The sequence below is a fragment of the Labrus bergylta genome, chromosome 11 (assembly GCF_963930695.1).
Source record: "Labrus bergylta chromosome 11, fLabBer1.1, whole genome shotgun sequence".
Taxonomy (NCBI): Eukaryota; Metazoa; Chordata; class Actinopteri; order Labriformes; family Labridae; genus Labrus; species Labrus bergylta.
Genome location: NC_089205.1, coordinates 29,035,249 through 29,044,557, shown reverse-complemented (window position 1 = coordinate 29,044,557; position 9,309 = coordinate 29,035,249). Strand labels below are relative to the sequence as shown.

Below are 9,309 nucleotides of genomic sequence, written 5' to 3'. Positions count from 1 at the left end.
CGACAAGTCAGGCTTACCGTGAGTGTAGTGGCCAGGACGACGTGTGTTATCCTGCCCTTTACGATGAGCCTGACATACTCGGGTTTCTCTTCATATCGTACAAGTCTTTCGCCTTTTACTAAAGACTTCCGTGGAGAGGAACACTATTGAGTTCAACTTATTTTTGGCAGGCTTAGCCTTGTAGCTGAGCCTCTCTATTATGTGGAAAACAAACAATCTACCCAATGCAACTTGGCCTGAGATCTTGAGCCAAATTGTAGAGTGATTAGTGGCTAGATTTGCAAATATGCAGCTGCTGTGATGACCAATTAGAAAAAGTGTACAAGAAGATAAGGGAATTTCTATTGCATAAAGACTGTGGCAGGGATGCACATGCACATAGTGTGCGACAAGTCAGGCTTACCGTGAGTGTAGTGGCCTGGACGACGTGTGTTATCCTGCCCTTTACGATGAGCCTGACATACTCGGGTTTCTCTTCATATCGTACAAGTCTTTCGCCTTTTACTAAAGACTTCCGTGGAGAGGAACACTATTGAGTTCAACTTATTTTTGGTAGGCTTAGCCTTGTAGCTGAGCCTCTCTATTATGTGGAAAACAAACAATCTACCCAATGCAACTTGGCCTGAGACCTTGAGCCAAATTGTAGAGTGATTAGTGGCTAGATTTGCAAATATGCAGCTGCTGTGATGACCAATTAGAAAACGTGTACAAGAAGATAACGGAATTTCTATTGCATAAAGACTGTGGCAGGGATGCACATGCACATAGTGTGCGACAAGTCAGGCTTGCCGTGAGTGTAGTGGCCAGGACGACGTGTGTTATCCTGCCCTTTACGATGAGCCTGACATACTCGGGTTTCTCTTCATATCGTACAAGTCTTTCGCCTTTTACTAAAGACTTCCGTGGAGAGGAACGCTATTGAGTTCAACTTATTTTTGGCAGGCTTAGCCTTGTAGCTGAGCCTCTCTATTATGTGGAAAACAAACAATCTACCCAATGCAACTTGGCCTGAGATCTTGAGCCAAATTGTAGAGTGATTAGTGGCTAGATTTGCAAATATGCAGCTGCTGTGATGACCAATTAGAAAAAGTGTACAAGAAGATAAGGGAATTTCTATTGCATAAAGACTGTGGCAGGGATGCACATGCACATAGTATGCGACAAGTCAGGCTTACCGTGAGTGTAGTGGCCAGGACGACGTGTGTTATCCTGCCCTTTACGATGAGCCTGACATACTCGGGTTTCTCTTCATATCGTACAAGTCTTTCGCCTTTTACTAAAGACTTCCGTGGAGAGGAACACTATTGAGTTCAACTTATTTTTGGCAGGCTTAGCCTTGTAGCTGAGCCTCTCTATTATGTGGAAAACAAACAATCTACCCAATGCAACTTGGCCTGAGATCTTGAGCCAAATTGTAGAGTGATTAGTGGCTAGATTTGCAAATATGCAGCTGCTGTGATGACCAATTAGAAAAAGTGTACAAGAAGATAAGGGAATTTCTATTGCATAAAGACTGTGGCAGGGATGCACATGCACATAGTGTGCGACAAGTCAGGCTTACCGTGAGTGTAGTGGCCTGGACGACGTGTGTTATCCTGCCCTTTACGATGAGCCTGACATACTCGGGTTTCTCTTCATATCGTACAAGTCTTTCGCCTTTTACTAAAGACTTCCGTGGAGAGGAACACTATTGAGTTCAACTTATTTTTGGCAGGCTTAGCCTTGTAGCTGAGCCTCTCTATTATGTGGAAAACAAACAATCTACCCAATGCAACTTGGTCTGAGACCTTGAGCCAAATTGTAGAGTGATTAGTGGCTAGATTTGCAAATATGCAGCTGCTGTGATGACCAATTAGAAAACGTGTACAAGAAGATAACGGAATTTCTATTGCATAAAGACTGTGGCAGGGATGCACATGCACATAGTGTGTGACAAGTCAGGCTTGCCGTGAGTGTAGTGGCCAGGACGACGTGTGTTATCCTGCCCTTTACGATGAGCCTGACATACTCGGGTTTCTCTTCATATCGTACAAGTCTTTCGCCTTTTACTAAAGACTTCCGTGGAGAGGAACACTATTGAGTTCAACTTATTTTTGGCAGGCTTAGCCTTGTAGCTGAGCCTCTCTATTATGTGGAAAACAAACAATCTACCCAATGCAACTTGGCCTGAGATCTTGAGCCAAATTGTAGAGTGATTAGTGGCTAGATTTGCAAATATGCAGCTGCTGTGATGACCAATTAGAAAAAGTGTACAAGAAGATAAGGGAATTTCTATTGCATAAAGACTGTGGCAGGGATGCACATGCACATAGTATGCGACAAGTCAGGCTTACCGTGAGTGTAGTGGCCAGGACGACGTGTGTTATCCTGCCCTTTACGATGAGCCTGACATACTCGGGTTTCTCTTCATATCGTACAAGTCTTTCGCCTTTTACTAAAGACTTCCGTGGAGAGGAACACTATTGAGTTCAACTTATTTTTGGCAGGCTTAGCCTTGTAGCTGAGCCTCTCTATTATGTGGAAAACAAACAATCTACCCAATGCAACTTGGCCTGAGACCTTGAGCCAAATTGTAGAGTGATTAGTGGCTAGATTTGCAAATATGCAGCTGCTGTGATGACCAATTAGAAAAAGTGTACAAGAAGATAAGGGAATTTCTATTGCATAAAGACTGTGGCAGGGATGCACATGCACATAGTGTGCGACAAGTCAGGCTTACCGTGAGTGTAGTGGCCAGGACGACGTGTGTTATCCTGCCCTTTACGATGAGCCTGACATACTCGGGTTTCTCTTCATATCGTACAAGTCTTTCGCCTTTTACTAAAGACTTCCGTGGAGAGGAACACTATTGAGTTCAACTTATTTTTGGCAGGCTTAGCCTTGTAGCTGAGCCTCTCTATTATGTGGAAAACAAACAATCTACCCAATGCAACTTGGCCTGAGACCTTGAGCCAAATTGTAGAGTGATTAGTGGCTAGATTTGCAAATATGCAGCTGCTGTGATGACCAATTAGAAAACGTGTACAAGAAGATAACGGAATTTCTATTGCATAAAGACTGTGGCAGGGATGCACATGCACATAGTGTGCGACAAGTCAGGCTTACCGTGAGTGTAGTGGCCAGGACGACGTGTGTTATCCTGCCCTTTACGATGAGCCTGACATACTCGGGTTTCTCTTCATATCGTACAAGTCTTTCGCCTTTTACTAAAGACTTCCGTGGAGAGGAACACTATTGAGTTCAACTTATTTTTGGCAGGCTTAGCCTTGTAGCTGAGCCTCTCTATTATGTGGAAAACAAACAATCTACCCAATGCAACTTGGCCTGAGATCTTGAGCCAAATTGTAGAGTGATTAGTGGCTAGATTTGCAAATATGCAGCTGCTGTGATGACCAATTAGAAAAAGTGTACAAGAAGATAAGGGAATTTCTATTGCATAAAGACTGTGGCAGGGATGCACATGCACATAGTGTGCGACAAGTCAGGCTTACCGTGAGTGTAGTGGCCTGGACGACGTGTGTTATCCTGCCCTTTACGATGAGCCTGACATACTCGGGTTTCTCTTCATATCGTACAAGTCTTTCGCCTTTTACTAAAGACTTCCGTGGAGAGGAACACTATTGAGTTCAACTTATTTTTGGCAGGCTTAGCCTTGTAGCTGAGCCTCTCTATTATGTGGAAAACAAACAATCTACCCAATGCAACTTGGTCTGAGACCTTGAGCCAAATTGTAGAGTGATTAGTGGCTAGATTTGCAAATATGCAGCTGCTGTGATGACCAATTAGAAAACGTGTACAAGAAGATAACGGAATTTCTATTGCATAAAGACTGTGGCAGGGATGCACATGCACATAGTGTGTGACAAGTCAGGCTTGCCGTGAGTGTAGTGGCCAGGACGACGTGTGTTATCCTGCCCTTTACGATGAGCCTGACATACTCGGGTTTCTCTTCATATCGTACAAGTCTTTCGCCTTTTACTAAAGACTTCCGTGGAGAGGAACACTATTGAGTTCAACTTATTTTTGGCAGGCTTAGCCTTGTAGCTGAGCCTCTCTATTATGTGGAAAACAAACAATCTACCCAATGCAACTTGGCCTGAGATCTTGAGCCAAATTGTAGAGTGATTAGTGGCTAGATTTGCAAATATGCAGCTGCTGTGATGACCAATTAGAAAAAGTGTACAAGAAGATAAGGGAATTTCTATTGCATAAAGACTGTGGCAGGGATGCACATGCACATAGTATGCGACAAGTCAGGCTTACCGTGAGTGTAGTGGCCAGGACGACGTGTGTTATCCTGCCCTTTACGATGAGCCTGACATACTCGGGTTTCTCTTCATATCGTACAAGTCTTTCGCCTTTTACTAAAGACTTCCGTGGAGAGGAACACTATTGAGTTCAACTTATTTTTGGCAGGCTTAGCCTTGTAGCTGAGCCTCTCTATTATGTGGAAAACAAACAATCTACCCAATGCAACTTGGCCTGAGACCTTGAGCCAAATTGTAGAGTGATTAGTGGCTAGATTTGCAAATATGCAGCTGCTGTGATGACCAATTAGAAAAAGTGTACAAGAAGATAAGGGAATTTCTATTGCATAAAGACTGTGGCAGGGATGCACATGCACATAGTGTGCGACAAGTCAGGCTTACCGTGAGTGTAGTGGCCAGGACGACGTGTGTTATCCTGCCCTTTACGATGAGCCTGACATACTCGGGTTTCTCTTCATATCGTACAAGTCTTTCGCCTTTTACTAAAGACTTCCGTGGAGAGGAACACTATTGAGTTCAACTTATTTTTGGCAGGCTTAGCCTTGTAGCTGAGCCTCTCTATTATGTGGAAAACAAACAATCTACCCAATGCAACTTGGCCTGAGACCTTGAGCCAAATTGTAGAGTGATTAGTGGCTAGATTTGCAAATATGCAGCTGCTGTGATGACCAATTAGAAAACGTGTACAAGAAGATAACGGAATTTCTATTGCATAAAGACTGTGGCAGGGATGCACATGCACATAGTGTGCGACAAGTCAGGCTTACCGTGAGTGTAGTGGCCAGGACGACGTGTGTTATCCTGCCCTTTACGATGAGCCTGACATACTCGGGTTTCTCTTCATATCGTACAAGTCTTTCGCCTTTTACTAAAGACTTCCGTGGAGAGGAACACTATTGAGTTCAACTTATTTTTGGCAGGCTTAGCCTTGTAGCTGAGCCTCTCTATTATGTGGAAAACAAACAATCTACCCAATGCAACTTGGCCTGAGATCTTGAGCCAAATTGTAGAGTGATTAGTGGCTAGATTTGCAAATATGCAGCTGCTGTGATGACCAATTAGAAAAAGTGTACAAGAAGATAAGGGAATTTCTATTGCATAAAGACTGTGGCAGGGATGCACATGCACATAGTGTGCGACAAGTCAGGCTTACCGTGAGTGTAGTGGCCTGGACGACGTGTGTTATCCTGCCCTTTACGATGAGCCTGACATACTCGGGTTTCTCTTCATATCGTACAAGTCTTTCGCCTTTTACTAAAGACTTCCGTGGAGAGGAACACTATTGAGTTCAACTTATTTTTGGCAGGCTTAGCCTTGTAGCTGAGCCTCTCTATTATGTGGAAAACAAACAATCTACCCAATGCAACTTGGCCTGAGACCTTGAGCCAAATTGTAGAGTGATTAGTGGCTAGATTTGCAAATATGCAGCTGCTGTGATGACCAATTAGAAAACGTGTACAAGAAGATAACGGAATTTCTATTGCATAAAGACTGTGGCAGGGATGCACATGCACATAGTGTGCGACAAGTCAGGCTTGCCGTGAGTGTAGTGGCCAGGACGACGTGTGTTATCCTGCCCTTTACGATGAGCCTGACATACTCGGGTTTCTCTTCATATCGTACAAGTCTTTCGCCTTTTACTGAAGACTTCCGTGGAGAGGAACGCTATTGAGTTCAACTTATTTTTGGCAGGCTTAGCCTTGTAGCTGAGCCTCTCTATTATGTGGAAAACAAACAATCTACCCAATGCAACTTGGCCTGAGATCTTGAGCCAAATTGTAGAGTGATTAGTGGCTAGATTTGCAAATATGCAGCTGCTGTGATGACCAATTAGAAAAAGTGTACAAGAAGATAAGGGAATTTCTATTGCATAAAGACTGTGGCAGGGATGCACATGCACATAGTGTGCGACAAGTCAGGCTTACCGTGAGTGTAGTGGCCAGGACGACGTGTGTTATCCTGCCCTTTACGATGAGCCTGACATACTCGGGTTTCTCTTCATATCGCACAAGTCTTTCGCCTTTTACTAAAGACTTCCGTGGAGAGGAACACTATTGAGTTCAACTTATTTTTGGCAGGCTTAGCCTTGTAGCTGAGCCTCTCTATTATGTGGAAAACAAACAATCTACCCAATGCAACTTGGCCTGAGATCTTGAGCCAAATTGTAGAGTGATTAGTGGCTAGATTTGCAAATATGCAGCTGCTGTGATGACCAATTAGAAAAAGTGTACAAGAAGATAAGGGAATTTCTATTGCATAAAGACTGTGGCAGGGATGCACATGCACATAGTGTGCGACAAGTCAGGCTTACCGTGAGTGTAGTGGCCTGGACGACGTGTGTTATCCTGCCCTTTACGATGAGCCTGACATACTCGGGTTTCTCTTCATATCGTACAAGTCTTTCGCCTTTTACTAAAGACTTCCGTGGAGAGGAACACTATTGAGTTCAACTTATTTTTGGCAGGCTTAGCCTTGTAGCTGAGCCTCTCTATTATGTGGAAAACAAACAATCTACCCAATGCAACTTGGTCTGAGACCTTGAGCCAAATTGTAGAGTGATTAGTGGCTAGATTTGCAAATATGCAGCTGCTGTGATGACCAATTAGAAAACGTGTACAAGAAGATAACGGAATTTCTATTGCATAAAGACTGTGGCAGGGATGCACATGCACATAGTGTGCGACAAGTCAGGCTTGCCGTGAGTGTAGTGGCCAGGACGACGTGTGTTATCCTGCCCTTTACGATGAGCCTGACATACTCGGGTTTCTCTTCATATCGTACAAGTCTTTCGCCTTTTACTAAAGACTTCCGTGGAGAGGAACACTATTGAGTTCAACTTATTTTTGGCAGGCTTAGCCTTGTAGCTGAGCCTCTCTATTATGTGGAAAACAAACAATCTACCCAATGCAACTTGGCCTGAGATCTTGAGCCAAATTGTAGAGTGATTAGTGGCTAGATTTGCAAATATGCAGCTGCTGTGATGACCAATTAGAAAAAGTGTACAAGAAGATAAGGGAATTTCTATTGCATAAAGACTGTGGCAGGGATGCACATGCACATAGTATGCGACAAGTCAGGCTTACCGTGAGTGTAGTGGCCAGGACGACGTGTGTTATCCTGCCCTTTACGATGAGCCTGACATACTCGGGTTTCTCTTCATATCGTACAAGTCTTTCGCCTTTTACTAAAGACTTCCGTGGAGAGGAACACTATTGAGTTCAACTTATTTTTGGCAGGCTTAGCCTTGTAGCTGAGCCTCTCTATTATGTGGAAAACAAACAATCTACCCAATGCAACTTGGCCTGAGATCTTGAGCCAAATTGTAGAGTGATTAGTGGCTAGATTTGCAAATATGCAGCTGCTGTGATGACCAATTAGAAAAAGTGTACAAGAAGATAAGGGAATTTCTATTGCATAAAGACTGTGGCAGGGATGCACATGCACATAGTGTGCGACAAGTCAGGCTTACCGTGAGTGTAGTGGCCTGGACGACGTGTGTTATCCTGCCCTTTACGATGAGCCTGACATACTCGGGTTTCTCTTCATATCGTACAAGTCTTTCGCCTTTTACTAAAGACTTCCGTGGAGAGGAACACTATTGAGTTCAACTTATTTTTGGCAGGCTTAGCCTTGTAGCTGAGCCTCTCTATTATGTGGAAAACAAACAATCTACCCAATGCAACTTGGCCTGAGACCTTGAGCCAAATTGTAGAGTGATTAGTGGCTAGATTTGCAAATATGCAGCTGCTGTGATGACCAATTAGAAAACGTGTACAAGAAGATAACGGAATTTCTATTGCATAAAGACTGTGGCAGGGATGCACATGCACATAGTGTGCGACAAGTCAGGCTTGCCGTGAGTGTAGTGGCCAGGACGACGTGTGTTATCCTGCCCTTTACGATGAGCCTGACATACTCGGGTTTCTCTTCATATCGTACAAGTCTTTCGCCTTTTACTAAAGACTTCCGTGGAGAGGAACGCTATTGAGTTCAACTTATTTTTGGCAGGCTTAGCCTTGTAGCTGAGCCTCTCTATTATGTGGAAAACAAACAATCTACCCAATGCAACTTGGCCTGAGATCTTGAGCCAAATTGTAGAGTGATTAGTGGCTAGATTTGCAAATATGCAGCTGCTGTGATGACCAATTAGAAAAAGTGTACAAGAAGATAAGGGAATTTCTATTGCATAAAGACTGTGGCAGGGATGCACATGCACATAGTATGCGACAAGTCAGGCTTACCGTGAGTGTAGTGGCCAGGACGACGTGTGTTATCCTGCCCTTTACGATGAGCCTGACATACTCGGGTTTCTCTTCATATCGTACAAGTCTTTCGCCTTTTACTAAAGACTTCCGTGGAGAGGAACACTATTGAGTTCAACTTATTTTTGGCAGGCTTAGCCTTGTAGCTGAGCCTCTCTATTATGTGGAAAACAAACAATCTACCCAATGCAACTTGGCCTGAGATCTTGAGCCAAATTGTAGAGTGATTAGTGGCTAGATTTGCAAATATGCAGCTGCTGTGATGACCAATTAGAAAAAGTGTACAAGAAGATAAGGGAATTTCTATTGCATAAAGACTGTGGCAGGGATGCACATGCACATAGTGTGCGACAAGTCAGGCTTACCGTGAGTGTAGTGGCCTGGACGACGTGTGTTATCCTGCCCTTTACGATGAGCCTGACATACTCGGGTTTCTCTTCATATCGTACAAGTCTTTCGCCTTTTACTAAAGACTTCCGTGGAGAGGAACACTATTGAGTTCAACTTATTTTTGGCAGGCTTAGCCTTGTAGCTGAGCCTCTCTATTATGTGGAAAACAAACAATCTACCCAATGCAACTTGGTCTGAGACCTTGAGCCAAATTGTAGAGTGATTAGTGGCTAGATTTGCAAATATGCAGCTGCTGTGATGACCAATTAGAAAACGTGTACAAGAAGATAACGGAATTTCTATTGCATAAAGACTGTGGCAGGGATGCACATGCACATAGTGTGCGACAAGTCAGGCTTGCCGTGAGTGTAGTGGCCAGGACGACGTGT

At 43.8% G+C, this 9,309-nt stretch overlaps 24 non-coding genes across 24 annotated transcripts; all 24 read left to right on the top strand.

Annotated features, from left to right (window-relative positions):
- Positions 1–74: 74 nt before the first annotated feature.
- On the top strand, positions 75–191 carry LOC136180651 (U5 spliceosomal RNA). Its single transcript, XR_010667275.1, has one exon. It is a non-coding gene; the product is annotated as a U5 spliceosomal RNA (small nuclear RNA).
- A 269-nt stretch (positions 192–460) lies between these two features.
- On the top strand, positions 461–577 carry LOC136180825 (U5 spliceosomal RNA). Its single transcript, XR_010667449.1, has one exon. It is a non-coding gene; the product is annotated as a U5 spliceosomal RNA (small nuclear RNA).
- Positions 578–846: 269 nt separating this feature from the next.
- Positions 847–963, top strand: LOC136180792 (U5 spliceosomal RNA). Its single transcript, XR_010667416.1, has one exon. It is a non-coding gene; the product is annotated as a U5 spliceosomal RNA (small nuclear RNA).
- A 269-nt stretch (positions 964–1,232) lies between these two features.
- On the top strand, positions 1,233–1,349 carry LOC136180650 (U5 spliceosomal RNA). Its single transcript, XR_010667274.1, has one exon. It is a non-coding gene; the product is annotated as a U5 spliceosomal RNA (small nuclear RNA).
- Positions 1,350–1,618: 269 nt separating this feature from the next.
- On the top strand, positions 1,619–1,735 carry LOC136180649 (U5 spliceosomal RNA). Its single transcript, XR_010667273.1, has one exon. It is a non-coding gene; the product is annotated as a U5 spliceosomal RNA (small nuclear RNA).
- Positions 1,736–2,004: 269 nt separating this feature from the next.
- Positions 2,005–2,121, top strand: LOC136180648 (U5 spliceosomal RNA). Its single transcript, XR_010667272.1, has one exon. It is a non-coding gene; the product is annotated as a U5 spliceosomal RNA (small nuclear RNA).
- Positions 2,122–2,390: 269 nt separating this feature from the next.
- LOC136180647 (U5 spliceosomal RNA) lies at positions 2,391–2,507 on the top strand. Its single transcript, XR_010667271.1, has one exon. It is a non-coding gene; the product is annotated as a U5 spliceosomal RNA (small nuclear RNA).
- A 269-nt stretch (positions 2,508–2,776) lies between these two features.
- LOC136180646 (U5 spliceosomal RNA) lies at positions 2,777–2,893 on the top strand. The gene has a single exon (XR_010667270.1). It is a non-coding gene; the product is annotated as a U5 spliceosomal RNA (small nuclear RNA).
- A 269-nt stretch (positions 2,894–3,162) lies between these two features.
- LOC136180645 (U5 spliceosomal RNA) lies at positions 3,163–3,279 on the top strand. Its single transcript, XR_010667269.1, has one exon. It is a non-coding gene; the product is annotated as a U5 spliceosomal RNA (small nuclear RNA).
- Positions 3,280–3,548: 269 nt separating this feature from the next.
- On the top strand, positions 3,549–3,665 carry LOC136180644 (U5 spliceosomal RNA). Its single transcript, XR_010667268.1, has one exon. It is a non-coding gene; the product is annotated as a U5 spliceosomal RNA (small nuclear RNA).
- Positions 3,666–3,934: 269 nt separating this feature from the next.
- Positions 3,935–4,051, top strand: LOC136180643 (U5 spliceosomal RNA). The gene has a single exon (XR_010667267.1). It is a non-coding gene; the product is annotated as a U5 spliceosomal RNA (small nuclear RNA).
- Positions 4,052–4,320: 269 nt separating this feature from the next.
- On the top strand, positions 4,321–4,437 carry LOC136180642 (U5 spliceosomal RNA). The gene has a single exon (XR_010667266.1). It is a non-coding gene; the product is annotated as a U5 spliceosomal RNA (small nuclear RNA).
- Positions 4,438–4,706: 269 nt separating this feature from the next.
- Positions 4,707–4,823, top strand: LOC136180641 (U5 spliceosomal RNA). The gene has a single exon (XR_010667265.1). It is a non-coding gene; the product is annotated as a U5 spliceosomal RNA (small nuclear RNA).
- Positions 4,824–5,092: 269 nt separating this feature from the next.
- LOC136180640 (U5 spliceosomal RNA) lies at positions 5,093–5,209 on the top strand. The gene has a single exon (XR_010667264.1). It is a non-coding gene; the product is annotated as a U5 spliceosomal RNA (small nuclear RNA).
- A 269-nt stretch (positions 5,210–5,478) lies between these two features.
- Positions 5,479–5,595, top strand: LOC136180639 (U5 spliceosomal RNA). The gene has a single exon (XR_010667263.1). It is a non-coding gene; the product is annotated as a U5 spliceosomal RNA (small nuclear RNA).
- A 269-nt stretch (positions 5,596–5,864) lies between these two features.
- Positions 5,865–5,981, top strand: LOC136180848 (U5 spliceosomal RNA). Its single transcript, XR_010667472.1, has one exon. It is a non-coding gene; the product is annotated as a U5 spliceosomal RNA (small nuclear RNA).
- A 269-nt stretch (positions 5,982–6,250) lies between these two features.
- Positions 6,251–6,367, top strand: LOC136180770 (U5 spliceosomal RNA). Its single transcript, XR_010667394.1, has one exon. It is a non-coding gene; the product is annotated as a U5 spliceosomal RNA (small nuclear RNA).
- Positions 6,368–6,636: 269 nt separating this feature from the next.
- On the top strand, positions 6,637–6,753 carry LOC136180638 (U5 spliceosomal RNA). Its single transcript, XR_010667262.1, has one exon. It is a non-coding gene; the product is annotated as a U5 spliceosomal RNA (small nuclear RNA).
- Positions 6,754–7,022: 269 nt separating this feature from the next.
- On the top strand, positions 7,023–7,139 carry LOC136180637 (U5 spliceosomal RNA). Its single transcript, XR_010667261.1, has one exon. It is a non-coding gene; the product is annotated as a U5 spliceosomal RNA (small nuclear RNA).
- A 269-nt stretch (positions 7,140–7,408) lies between these two features.
- Positions 7,409–7,525, top strand: LOC136180636 (U5 spliceosomal RNA). Its single transcript, XR_010667260.1, has one exon. It is a non-coding gene; the product is annotated as a U5 spliceosomal RNA (small nuclear RNA).
- Positions 7,526–7,794: 269 nt separating this feature from the next.
- LOC136180635 (U5 spliceosomal RNA) lies at positions 7,795–7,911 on the top strand. The gene has a single exon (XR_010667259.1). It is a non-coding gene; the product is annotated as a U5 spliceosomal RNA (small nuclear RNA).
- Positions 7,912–8,180: 269 nt separating this feature from the next.
- On the top strand, positions 8,181–8,297 carry LOC136180791 (U5 spliceosomal RNA). Its single transcript, XR_010667415.1, has one exon. It is a non-coding gene; the product is annotated as a U5 spliceosomal RNA (small nuclear RNA).
- Positions 8,298–8,566: 269 nt separating this feature from the next.
- LOC136180634 (U5 spliceosomal RNA) lies at positions 8,567–8,683 on the top strand. Its single transcript, XR_010667258.1, has one exon. It is a non-coding gene; the product is annotated as a U5 spliceosomal RNA (small nuclear RNA).
- A 269-nt stretch (positions 8,684–8,952) lies between these two features.
- On the top strand, positions 8,953–9,069 carry LOC136180633 (U5 spliceosomal RNA). Its single transcript, XR_010667257.1, has one exon. It is a non-coding gene; the product is annotated as a U5 spliceosomal RNA (small nuclear RNA).
- Positions 9,070–9,309: the final 240 nt, after the last annotated feature.